This window comes from Gymnogyps californianus, chromosome 16 (assembly GCF_018139145.2).
Source record: "Gymnogyps californianus isolate 813 chromosome 16, ASM1813914v2, whole genome shotgun sequence".
Classification (NCBI taxonomy): Eukaryota; Metazoa; Chordata; class Aves; order Accipitriformes; family Cathartidae; genus Gymnogyps; species Gymnogyps californianus.
In genome coordinates, this window is record NC_059486.1 from 10826515 (window position 1) to 10840784 (window position 14270).

The following is a 14270-nucleotide window of genomic DNA, read 5'->3' on the forward strand; positions in this document are numbered from 1 at the left end:
GAATTTAGGTTTATTGGAGTTGTTTAATTGTTGTAGAAGCTCCGCTATAATAAAGGCTTCTGTCATTTTTGTCTCTTTGTTATAATTGACTAAATCTATCAGAATATATTCATAGCTGAGGGAAGACTGGGATCCCTGTGACTGCACTTATATTTGCATTATTTATGTAGCAACAAGAACTAGATAAGGCAAAGAAATAAGATCCTTGATCATCATCTCCTTTGATCATCTCCCCCTTCCCCCACCACTTATGCAGAGCATACCATAGAGGTATTCTGGTTCATAACTGGAGTTCTACGTATCAGTTCCAGGAATACTACACCAAAATGCACCCAACGTGAAGGTACATGGGGTTGCCATGTTCTGAGGCTTTACTGTAGGATTATCTTTTTGACTGTGGCAATACTAGTACCCTGTATAATGGCCTGTGAATTGCTAAGCATACACACCTGCAGTATAAGCTATCCTGTGTTGCCTTCCTGCCCAGTAAACAGGCAGTCAACATGCAGTGCAAGCATGAGAAGGAAACACAAATGATGCAAGTACTTCTTCACCAGAAATCCATCTAAACTGTTCATGTAGAAAAGATTTGGACCAGCAGCAATTCAGTTTACCGTCAAAGATACACCAGCTCTCAGCATGGAATCTAGGTTCTATCTGCTTTTGTTCTCCCAGCTAGGCAGATGTGCCTGTGCAGTACTTCCCATAGTGCTGTGGATGCTCAGTACTTTTATTTCTTTCCTTCCTCTAAGAACCTTGTTTTCTGTGGACTTTCACTGTTTAAATTCCCAGCCAAAGAAAGATGCTCATCAGAACATAGGCAATGGTCCAAGGAAGTCCCTTTGCATACAAATATGAGACAGACGCAGCAAGCATTTTCCTTCACTTTCAGTTTAAGTTTCAGCTTTAAATCATAGTCCAAAAATTGTCTTTCCATTCTGTTCAGGATAGCTCTTGGTTTTAGTATGAGGCTACCAGAAAGTAGCAAATTGGTACCAAGACTTTGCATACTTAAAGGAAAAGGAAAGCACATTCATACACACAATAGGATGTAAATCATGTCAGTGAGCAGAAAGAAAATGCCAGGCAAATCCTCTCCTATTACATGTATGGAGATTTGGGTTTAGTTCTACATAGTTTGCAGTTTGAATTCATCGTCAGGTTTGGCATGTGCCCTTCCATTGCTTACAAAGGAGCCTAAGAATCAAACAGAAATCCTGAAGATGTTGCATTTGAAATCAGATCCGCATTTGTTAGGGAGCTTACATGGTCCAGGTGTAAAATCTCCAATAAACATTAGACATAACTCAAACAGAGACAACCACCCCCTAGTTTGACAAGCTGCTAACCACAAGGCCACAAAGTACAAAGAAGCAGCTTCTGACATCAAGACGCATGGTATTCTTAACTGACACCCATAAAACTAAAATTAGTCAAAACACATTCTTCACCAAGGCTTGGAGCTGTGTTTACTACACACTGAATAAAAAACCCCACAAAAGAAAAAGTTCCAGTTGCTGAGACTAACCTTGGAAATTACGTTCCCAAAATATCCTCACTGCAGGTTTAAATCTTATTTATGCACTTTGGAAGGCTTTTCACTGACTTTAGAGATTATTCTCAAAAAAAGTAAAACAAGCTTTTACCCCCCCAAAAACATAGAAAATAACACTATTCAGGACAAAAAAAATTGGAAGTTTTTAGGGTGTTGCTGCTCAGGACTGCAGGACTGACAAATAAATTTATTAGAATACGTAGTGAAAGTCTATACTAATACTAGGCCACTTCCACTTAGTTGAACATTTCTTCGTGATGAGTAGGAAAACACACTTTCCAATGACGAGTTGTTTTCACATTTTCCATAATACGTCCCAACTATAAATCACATTTTGCTATGACATGCTAAATCTCTTATGTAATGTCTTTTTTACACTATAGCTGATTTCCTAGCGTGTAACATTTTGCATTTCATGACTTGTAAATTTAGCAGACTTTCTTTTCTAAGAGAAATTAATATAAACATTATGGAATCTTTTACCTCCGATTGTCTCTAATTCCTTCTACAGTACTGTGTGTTTCTTTGATGACTGCATTAGTGAAGGAACATGTCTGCCAACCCGGATGTTTATATTTCCACTGAAACTTGTGTTATGATGCTGGAAAAGTGCAACAGAAAATCAAAGCTTAAAAAGGCAAAAAATTAGAAGCCAGGAGAACCTGGGAAGGAAAAGAGTGGGGACTCCCAACCAACGTTGCTGTAGAATGCAGACAAGCGTAGTGACTGACTCCTCTTTACTACCTGATGACCCCTTCTAAAATCCATCTCCGTTGACTTTACTGGGCTTTGGGTCAAGCTGTTAGCAGAGAAGTGCTCTAAGTAAATGCATCTCTATGTCAAAAAATCTTCATAGCATGATGGTGTATAATACAATATTCTAATGTTCTTGAAGAAAATGACCGTCATGATCAGTGACTTCTTGTCTGGCTAGTCTGAAATTCTGTTTCTGTATTGTGAGTCTCTAACACCCGAAATGGAGCAGACAACGTGCATGCAACAGACTGCATTGTGGAAATGTATACACTCTTTTACATTCAAGTTCAAATTACAAGCAGTTAATGAACAATGTGTTAATGCATGGCAGTTGCTGATTACAGAATTTAAGAGTTGAGTCTGGTGGTTTATAACCATAGCTTATTAATGTCTATAGGAAATCTATTTGTTGTCCCTCCCCTACAATTTCGAAGCTCTGAAACAGAAGTGCGGTGCAGCGGACTGTCTTGATGACTCGCAGTGAGAATAAAGTCTTATTACTTGAACTTTCATTAGGAGAACCAGAAATGAGTAAAATTCTCTTTCAATCCGTATAACAATGTCAACACAGATAAGACTTCAAAAACCATTAACCATGGCTCCAGATCCAAAATAATGGTTTTTCTTTTCCTGTAACTTACCAAGTCGTTTAATTTCATTGCAACAGATGCATTTTCATTTCATGATTCTACCGTACTTTATTACACTAGGCCAAAGGAAGAGAGGAGAGAGAATATCTAGAAGTCATCTGTGATATAACAGTGATGGTGAGAAATATGGAAATAATGTTATCTGCAAATAGCAACTTTATTACATTTGCACAATTAGTTGTATATATACAAAAATAAAAAATATAAACACATTCCTTGAATTGCATCCTTCTGCATTTTTGTTATTTGAAGTTTGCATATGCTTTTTCTCTGCACTGGATACTTTATTCTATCTGAATGGTAGCCCATGGACGTCTTTCCACTTGCTCAGTTGGTTGAGCTTGAGTGTTTGTTCTTAATTCTGTCTACTCTAATAGATCATCCATTATATTCCAGTTTAAAGAAATGGTTGATCTCATATTGCCCTGTAACAGTGGTTTTAGCTGTGGTTGTCTGTAAGCAGCACAGTGCCATAAGCACCTAAATAGAATATTTCCTACTTGGAGGGTTTGATCAACAGGTGTAGCTGACCGTACACTCTTGTAGGAGATCCAGATACATGTGACCTATTAGAAGCAGTCCAGAAATCATGGATAGTGGTGGTCATACACACAAAGGCAACAGTTTTGCTGGGGCACAAGTTAATGCAGGCAGTGAGACAATTTACATGTTTTCAGAATCTGACTCAGTCTCTGCATGTCACGGAACCAAGGAAACACACTGCCCACTGTCAGCCCTTGCACCTACTTTGGCACCAATACAGGGAAGAAGGGAACACAAAATATGCATAACAGTCGGGGAAACCATGACTTCAGAATGATATTGAATTCATCCCTAGCTTTTAGTGTCTGTACCTCTGTGTTATAAGACACAGACAGGATCTTGTAAAATAATTTTGTATAGGTACTTGGGCTTGGTTCTTTTTACACCGGTATAGCTGTATTATACAGAAAAATCCTCATAAATATGGGGTCCTATAGCAGGGATTGTTGATAGTCAAGCCTCAGAATGTCACAAAGCAGAAAAATCACATCAGTCCTGCGATGTCTTCCTCACTTGAATAACCTCAGGGCTTTACTGGAGGTACATGCATGGGCTATAAAATCATAACTTTCCAAGGTAAAGCAGCATGCCAGAAGTTTGGACTTGGTTCCTAGCAAATGCTGTGCAAGGTCCAAGATGTGCTCAGCTTCTGCTGAGTAGGTGACAGTGTAAAGGCCTATGGTCTATATTCAAACTGAAGACTGCTGCAGTTCAGACTCTCATGTTAACATCTTGCCACCATTAAGCTAAATTCAAATGTTGTGATAGCAGCATAAGGTTTTATAATACTTAGAGAAAAGTATTCGTTTTCTTACAAACTCCCCTGATACAAAATTTGGTAAGGTAAAAGCTGGAGGGGTGAAGCAGCGTGCCAGTAAAAGTTTGTTTTCTTCTGCCAAGGAAACTGCTGTTTTCAAGGCAGATTCAATTAAAGGCAATGGATGTTACCTTGAGGAGCTACTTTGTTTACATTTCAAAGGCCTAGTCCCCTTGTTAGACTGATACTGTTTCATGCAGCTCCTTAATGAAAAGCATTTGTTTGGTACTATACCTCAACAGCAAATTAGGTTCTCCCAAGACAGTTTGACTATGTGAGAAAGCCTTTGTGACTGCCCAGACTTCTGTGGTGTCATTAAGATAACGACCCTCACATCTGCTCTTTCAAATGCTGTTCTCAAGGAAAACATAAAAATTATTCAGATCTATTACAAATTTAGAGGGTTTATCACCCCAAGTGGATTTAGATAACTTATTTTCCCCCTAAATTGCTGAACTCAGCTTGAAATAAATCACAACAGTGAACATTTTGAAAGTTTTTCTTACCCACTAACTTTAACCAATGTCCCTTTCAGACTCGGACAGTGTCTGATTATAGCAAGCAGCAGTGGCAGCATTTTTCAGAGGGTTTTGGAAGTGTTCTCACTATACCAAGAAATGAAAATGATGGAAAAGTGGCAAGGAAAATGACTGCAACCATGTTAGATATTTCCTGCCTCTTGCTTCTCTTGTATTGTCATTAAAAAAAAAAAAGGGCACTCTCTGCCTCAACTGAATATTTCCACTACTGATGGCTAGAAATGAAAGTAAAAGTCTACCTGTAAGTTACATTCAAAGAATCTTTGTGATAAGATCCAGAGAAAGCTAGAACTCCACTTATTTTGAGGAGGAAACTCTATTGTAATGTAAAATAGCTATAAAATGGTTATATATATGGAAGCTAGTGAGGAAGCATTTTAATACCCATCACTTTAGTGGCTAGCACATGCTAGAAAATAACTGTAATTTATGCGGTGAGAGACCTATGCGGTGAATACCATTCTGGAGTACATGCCAATCAAAAATCCCTTCAGCTAAATGATCACTAAAATCTAAAAGCTGTGTTATCTTTTCTGTTATTCCTGGTATGCTATTGCAGTCAAGTTTGGAGTGCTCCCTGAATGAAGCATGGAAGATTCATCCCAATACTACAAATATATTTAGAAGAAAACACCATAATTAAGATTTATTTATATTCACACCTCAAAATCGCTTCAGTATTATTTGTCACGTACAGAAACTGAGCACATGTGAATCACTTGCCAACTTTACATTCAGTCACTGAGCCTGCTAAACAAGGTAATTTTCACTTTGCCAAAGAAAGCTAGAAACACTGTATCCTCACAACCAGAAGAGCTTGAATGACAAGTGACTAATATTAGGAATTCCTTGTGTTCAATCAGCTACCCTTGATGTGAGATAAAGAGAGTTGATGAAAACAGACAGAACCCAGTTTCAGTCTTCTCTTGGGAAGAGTGAAGACCATTTTTACATAGGGACAAATTCATTCCTGGCATAAGGCTTTTTACTGTAGTGGAATTATACCAAGGATGAAAAACAGGTCATCTTGTTTTGTACTACATGCTTCACATCAATGATGAAATAAACTGGGTCTCAAAGGAGAGGTGATAAAAAGTCAGCACTCATGCTTTGTTGTGATTTCTTTTAAACTATAAAACCTTCTAATGCTTAGTTTTCAAAATATATTAGTTTGATGTATCATTGACTTATGTAACACTCGGTGCAATGACAACTAAAAGCTTTTCATGGAAAATAAAACACTACTTTCTGAAATCATCCAGACCCAGCAAAGCATATGTATCATAGCTCTCACAAAGAAATCAGAAATCACCTGCCTTAAGGATCCAACTGGAAGGAGGAACAAAAAAGAACCCAAAGGCTTTCTAATTATTCTGGATATCTCCATTTTTGTATGCTTGATTTGTGATGCTTTAATGAATCCTGATTCTCAAAAAAATGCTGGGTACCTGTTTACTGAGAATTAGGCATATCATACTAGGCATCCAAAGACAGTTTATGGGAAGATTCAAGGAGAGCAAGCATAACTGAATATTTATTTTATGATTCTATCCTGGTCTGAACTATAGTTTTTGTAACCTGAACATCTCTTTTATACTATTCTGAAAATATTTATAGCACTCTATAGTAATGGTTGAAAATGCTGCAGTCACACTATCATGCAGAGTCGGCTCTATTGCTTTGATCATCCTATTATTTGGGTTATTTTACGACAGTTTTAAATGGCTGAGAACCGTGCAGAGATGACTCAATTGTATCATTAACCATGAACAGCAACTACATGTTAACAATCTGTAACTACCCCTGAACAATGTAAACAGGATTTCCACTGTTCTTGCAGATAATGTTTCAATGATCCTAGGTCACAAATAGAGTCACAAATTAAAAAGCGTCTTCACGAAGTGCCAGCTAGGAGTTTTAACTGTTGCTGGACCAAAAGAATAGACATTTTAAGCAGTTCTTAAAGAGATTTTATATCACTTCAACAGAAATATATGAAAACTGTCACAGCGTTTTAATTTAGTTATATCGTAATAAACTCCCAGTGATATGTCTGACATAATGTGTATGATACCTGTGATGCATTTTTATGATTAAAAAGATAACATCTACTAAATATTAACAAGAGCATTATGTAAATTAAAATGAACTTTAGACCTCAAAAATGATCCTCTCCAAATCAAGGTAGTCACGAGCTATTCTGGTAGTGACCATACATCTACTAGAAAGTTTTCATTCTGCTTTGGGGACTGGCCAGAAATTTGGCCAGTGAGCCAGTCAGAATTTTAAAATGTGAAGAGAAATGGAGATAACTAGGGCTTACATAACATATATTCAGAGAAAGATGAAAGTTTTATTGGATGGGAAAGTAGTTTCAAATCCAATCCAGAACCAAAGCATGTGGATTTGATCATGGTTCCTTTGTCCATATACAAAACACACTCTAAAGCGCATCCTGGTTCCTTGATCATCCAGACCTACAGAGCATGTACCACAGCCTCCTCGCACCATTTGCACCTGGGTTCCTAATTCATGGAAATTGGGTCATGAGGTAAAGGGACAGTAAGTGACCTAACACTGCTGCGTGCCCAAGGACCTGGGACATGGCTGGAATGCCCCTGTTGTGACAAACTGCTCAACAAATGAATTCAAATTAATTCACAGAGAATAAAAATCAGTTAATAGTGAAAAAAAAACAAAAGTGCAAAATACTTCAAAATCTTAAGTACTTTCTTGATTGTGGTTATAAATGTAAAAATGTTGGCTCTATATTTCCATGACTTCAGAATGAAGTGACTGCGTGACTGAAATGCTGCCAGGAGAATCCTCTCCACTACCCATTTTATGCAGCAGACTAAGAATATGCCCTAAACTTTTCTATAATAAAGATATTCTGGAAAAAAATAAGAAATTCTAAATCTCAAATTCTGAATATTTATGCAATGTTGTAAAATGCTATGTGTTTGCAGGTTTGGGGGGTTTGGTTCATTTGGCCGTTTTTTGTTTGTTTCTTTTGTTGCTGTTTTGGTTTATCCCAAAAACCTTCACAATACGTTCCTGGGAACAAAGCTATTTAAAGTAATCTTCAGAAACTCCCACGACATCATCTGAGATCAAGTATTTCTACTTGGATAAGAAATATTTGAAACCCACAGCAGAAGAGTACAAATTTATAACTGCAGATTCCATTCAGTGCATTTTGTGGAATATGGAAAGGGACAAGGACACAAGTCATACTGATGACAGCAAGGAAGACGTCACTGCGGAATTAACTACAAGAAAAAACCAACCACCTTATAATTCAAGAATTCCTCTAAAAAGGTACTATATTTTCAATACACTGTCAAAATATTGCATTTAATTGTTGGGAAATTGGTCTTCAAATACATATAAACGTTATTATTTTAGGATATCTTTGCATTTTTCTATGTTTAGCAAAATTTCCAGACTCTTAGTGCCTCAGAATACAGCAGTCCAAAAAGAAATCAATATTAACATCAGACTAACAGAAGAAGAGCTTTGACCAGTCCTCTGGCTCACAGAGGCTTTTCCTTATTGGGAAAGGAAGTCTCCCACTCCTGTAATAGATCACAGACTGCCAGGGTTACTGTTGCTGAAGGCTTTTTCACAGGGCTTGCTTCTGGTATCAGAGAGCAACAGTCAGCCCTGCCCTTATCTGACAAGTTCACTGATCCCCCTCTGTTCAGATTCCTGCAGACCCCTAATCTCCTCAAAATCTGCCTGATTCCACCAACAAACATCTTTCCTCAAACCTAACTGATCCCTCAAGGCTTCCACCTAACTTATTCTTGGGGATCACCTGCACCCCCACAGCTCCCTCAGACCTCTACTGACCTTTTCCAGCTTCCTTGCCTGACCCCTCCCAGACCTCCCTTCCCTCTGTCCCCTACAGTGAAATATGCCACTGCCACAAAATAGAATTGCATTTATTTTGCTGAGAAGCCTCGAGTCGGTTAGGTACATTTAGATCCATTTCCAAATACTGTGTTTGGAGGTTCTGTAATCACAGTGACACATCCATTTAAAGGCCTTAGTATGTCTATTGACTGAACTGACTTTGAATAGGAGTTTTAGTGACCTAAAGCAACTAGGAGAACCAATTTTTTACTGTATGTTCTACTCAGTTTGATACAATCTATAGAGCAGAACAAATTGTGTCAATAGTTATATTGGATTTTACTGAAAAGCAACCTCTATATAAATAACAGAACAAATCAAATGAAAACACAGTAATCTGAACAAATGTTTTCAGTACTAGAAAGTGTAAGGTGAGCAAATTGCTGCCCTAAGGACAAGGTGAAAATCCCTAGCCCCCCTTTCCAAAGCAAACAAATAGTAGTGAAATGTAATTTGATGCTCATTTCCACCAAGGGAAAACATTTTGTCAGCCACCTTTTTTCTGAGGTTGCCTTAACATTGTTTTCTCGTAATCTGATACTAACAAGTGCTCTCACTAACTATCTTAATGACTCTCAGGGGAAGGCAGTTGATCAGCAAGCCTACTAACAAGGCTGAATTGTGCTGTACACTTCAGTACTCACCTTGCTCAAAGATTCTCAAGCAACTTAATAAATAGTGAGTTATACATTTTACTGCTCTTTGGCCACGACATCCATTTTACATATGGATCAAATGTGGTATTTTTCAAAAGCATCCATTTCAAAACCAGCAAAATGTTCAGTCTTTAAGAAGCCTGCAGAAGCTACAGGTTTTCAGTGACTGAATACGTTTCTCCCCAGATACCTCAAATTTTAAAACACCAAAAATTGAGGAGTTTTAAAAAAGCTGGACATAATTGATTTCTTGAAAATCACATAAAAATCAATAATATGACTAGAAGTAGAATCCAGAAATTTTAAAATTTAGTATTTTGTACCATCCAGGTTAGTAGTGACCAACTGAGACAGACTGCAAATTTGTGTGTTGAGGACTGACTATGATATGGATTTATTTTTAAGTGGGCTTACAAACAAAGAAAAGCACCACCAAAACTTGTACCAAAGTTATGGGTTTTTTACGTTTTGATGAAGAAACTATTTCACTCTGATTTCAGAGTTTCTTTATAGCTTTTGAGTGGCAGGCAGCCCTTTACATTATTAATAAATGTTTTGAATTCAAAGTCTTTAAACTAAAAAGTTTTTTGGGAGGAGTTTTAAAAAACCTAGAAATAAAGCAACTCATCATAACACTTACAAGATAAAGCTTTTTTCACACTGAACTTTGGTTTAATATATCAGAGTCATGAATTTAATCACAAATTCTATCTAATGTTGAAATAAATGCCAAGAATGATGACTAGAGGAGCTCTGTCTTTATAAATCTCCCATCAAATAAAATGGGAAGGTGAAATTCACCGGCGTGTACCAGGAGGGATCACTTCATTGTCTCAGAACAGAATTCAGTCCTGTACAGAGGGTAAGTCCAGAGCTTGTGCATTGAGCAGCGGAGAGGAATAGCAAACTTCAGCCTAAGAAGCTTCTGCTCTGATTCATGGCTGAGAGCAGCCTATTTTCCACCAGTGATTATGGAAGGGATGGAGGAATTCCAATCTTCCAAGCTAAAATTAGCCTTTGAAAAAAAGCCACTTAAGAACTTGGTCCAGTGTCCAGCACCAGCGGAAAAGCTCTTCTTGAACAGCACAGAAGCAAATTATTGTACAAGGACTGAGCGATGATGCATCTGGCCCTAGGGAATTCCTCTAGATCTGCTGCTATTTTCTTTTATTGATCTGAATTCCTTTACTCGTTAAGTAGACAGGCTTACTGCAGGGAGGAGTTTTCTTTTCCCCCTAGGTCACAAAGCAGCAATAGATCTACTTCTACTGCGGCCTCTGAACACAGCACAAAATCCAAGCAGCTATATTGGTTCAGAATTAAGGTCCATCTAGCCCAGTATTCCATTCAGCTCTGTGTAAGTGACTCTCCCTAGGCACAGCCAACAGCATATACAGACAGAGACTGATCTGCAAGCAAAGCAGATGAGATTAAGCAAACGAAACAGAATTCTGTGGTCCAGAGAAAAAGAACATCACATTATTAATGAAGCAACACACAGTTACAGTAGAAATGCCTTTAGGAGAGTAGGAAAGCTGGGAAGGTTAGCCAGCTGACTAACCAGCTGAGGGCTGGAGAAAGGGGTAATAGGAGGCAGCTCTGTGAAGTAAAATGAGAGAACGGGGGGAGAAAATTAAAGCCAGGAATGGGAAGCGGAGTTTTGGAAAAGTTAAGTAAGAAGGCTCAAGGGCCAAGTGTGTTTCAAATGGCTTTGTATAGGTGAATGAAGAGATAACTGAAGTTGACCTCAAAGCAGCCCCCACTCTTTTTTCCATACTCTTGGCTGCTGCCATCTAATGCCTTACTGGGAAGGAAAGGGAATGAGCCTGCTTCTGTCTCAAGGAGGGAGAGGGTGTGAGGTGGAATGAAAAGCCCTTACTAGTGGTGTTTTTACTCCTGCAGCTGCTAAAAGATGGGGCTGACAACTGCTACTGCTGCTGCAGAGATGGCCTCCTGATCACTCTCCTCCCCAAACATTATCAACTCCTCTATATACACCTAACTTAACAGCTTCTTTGGTTGCAGCAAAAGTAATAGAAAGGAGGAAACAAATGGTGCTTGAGCAGCTGGTCTCCTCTTGCCCAAGGGAGACAATCTGCCACCCACCACTTTGTGTTCTGCATGTGCCTAAAGCACCCTCCTGCATTTACACACTGATTCATGGGAATGTCATACTTGATACAAGCACTCACACAAATATACACATAAAATGAACAGAAGTGTCTTAAGTGTCATGAAGAAGAGATTTCAAATAACTGTATGACATAAAATACAGAGATTAAGTCATCCATCAAACCAGCAGTGAACGTTGGAGGAGGACCTACATTTCCCAAATACTCCAGTCTCACAGTTAAGGGAGGCATTACAAATCACCCTTGCTTATCACCCAATGTACGATCATTCAGTATGATACTCTGACAGTGAAGTTCACATACATTTTCTGTTTTCAGAGGAGATTTCTACTTGAAAAACTACTGCAGGTTGTCATTCTCATTTATGGTTTCACCTATTGAAACTTCCTACACATGTGCAGCAAAGTCTGTAAGTCATTTGCATGCCAGCAGAAGTGTGAGTAGCAACCAAATGTCACAGTCCATTGCAAAGTCCTTCGCGATGATTATCAGTAAAAGTCAAGTTTTTTGATTTCACTCAAGCAATACATAGCAGCAACAGCATCATTCATGTTAGAACTATAGCTCATATTTAGGTACAGGGTTGGCATTTGACATACAGGAAGTTTACATTTTGGTAACATAAAATCTTAATGTATGGTAATAAATATACTGGAAAGGATTTAATCATGTGTTTTGTTTCATCATAAATTGACAGGAACCAGTGAATTAAACAGACCTCTATCTCTTTTCACATGATAACTCTCTTAATAGTTACAGAGTATTTCACCTTTCATAACATAAGGGTTTTTTAAACTACATTTTAACTTAAAACAGCTTCAGTGTTTATGCAGGGTTTATACAGATTGATCTGCAGTAATCTATCTAGAGTTCTTTGCCTTGATGAGAGATATTTGAAGTGGTCCTTACTGTATTCTGATGCTTCACTCATTGCATAAAGAGCTACTTCTGAAAAAGCCCATGATGTACTGGATAAAACATCAAGAGCAATCAGATTTAGCAAAATTATTCAGAAGAGGCCCAAGATCAAATAAACATTGCTTTTCCACAGCAGAGGGGAACACTTTCTTACTTTTTGCCTAACAACAAGGTACTGACAGCAGTGTTTCAAGCGGGATGGGGCCAGACTTTGATCTTAGCAGGGGGGCTTGTGTTAACCACAACTGCAAGCTGTCTTAAAACCCACAGGTCAAGCAGGTATGTTTAGTTCTATTTTGAAGACGTAGAAACATACTTTCTCTCATTTCAACAGCAGGACTATTTATTTTGGGGTGGGAAGGGAGGGGGAACTACAGACAGATATATTGTTGAGATAAACCAAAATAAAAGAGACATTCAATATTTATCCATTAAGAAAAAATAGAATACCTCCTGTGTGACAGAATCCCTCCCACCCATTTTAACGGCTACATCCCTCATAAAAATTAATAGGTAAGTATTGAAGAACAATGTTCCACAGCAACGTCTGAAGCTCAAGTGACAAAACAATGAGGGAGAAGAGATGGGCTGAGGATAGCACAAACAGACAGTCACCGCCAGACAGACAAAACCCTGCCATGACAGCAGAAGTCTTTCAGAATATTCAAAGGTCCCTGCAGCATGGACTAGCTGGACTATATGCTTGTCTTCTCTCCGTACTTTTACCCCAAGGCCAAATAGCAGTGGGAGACAGAGAGGCACCACCTGTTTCCTCGGTTTCTCCCTTGCAAAGGTCTGAATGCAAAGGATTCTGGTGAAAGCTGTACTGGAAATAGCCTGCATGTGGTTATGGCCCCGAGCCTGCAAAACTTGCACACATGAGATTCCCACCGACTTGGATGGGAATTTTGTGCATAATCATTTCAATGTCTGACCACAAAAGCCATAATTGGAATTAAAACATCAACTGAATTGTTAAATATCCAGAACCTTGGCACCAAGATAATATGGTTTAACTTTAGACTGAATACATGACATTTACATCTATATATTATCTTACATGATCCTGGGCACTTTAGTAGATTTTCATTTACTGCACAGAAAGAATAAATTAAAAGTTGCCCTATATGGTGGTAGTAAGGATATTACAAACACATATTTTAAATCAAAGCAATTTGCCCCCCTCCCCAACACCCACTCACCCAGGAAAATAATTATTAAAAGTACAGTGCAAACCACAACTTTTTCCTTGTATTTATTATAAAAGCTTTCTTTCCCTTAATGTTTGATCTATCTATAAAAGGCAAAAATGTTTTGTTAGTAAGCCTCAACCTTTGGCAGCCAACAAAGTGACTAAATTTCCTACAAATAATATCAGTTACTCTTTTGTTTACCAATGTGCTTGTTTCTCATAATCCCCCTGGGAAGATATAATGTCCCTGTGCAGATGTTCAATGTTATAATTGGGCAGCATTCAGCAGAAATGTCATCAGTGACACAACACTTTAACAATAAAAGAAAATGAAATAGACATCACAGGGGACTCCCATTTCAAAGCGAACCTTCAAGGATCTGAACGGGAAGCATATTTTCCATATTACAAGTTCTCATTTAAATTACAAAAGTACATTGACATTTATTTCCTGAACAGATGAGTTTATCATTAGTTTAGTAATGAGTATCAATGGCAACTGAAATTACAGTTCCTTTCATACTGAGCTTCTTTTGATAAGTGCCTTTCCTTTACTTACATTCTCATACAGATTTCTTTTATTCTGACTATAAC

The 14270-nt window shown here is 38.1% G+C and overlaps 1 long non-coding RNA gene across 2 annotated transcripts in view; it reads right to left on the reverse strand.

The window, feature by feature from the left end:
- LOC127022791 (uncharacterized) overlaps positions 1 to 14270 on the reverse strand; it is a 70883-nt gene that overhangs the window by 14413 nt on the left and 42200 nt on the right. The window contains exon 4 of one of the 2 annotated variants that reach the window (XR_007767373.1): positions 10133 to 10843. The exons of the other annotated variant lie outside the window; for it this stretch is intronic. This is a non-coding gene — a long non-coding RNA (uncharacterized LOC127022791). Of the gene's footprint in view, positions 1 to 10132; positions 10844 to 14270 lie in introns of those variants that run through there. 2 annotated transcript variants of the gene reach the window in all.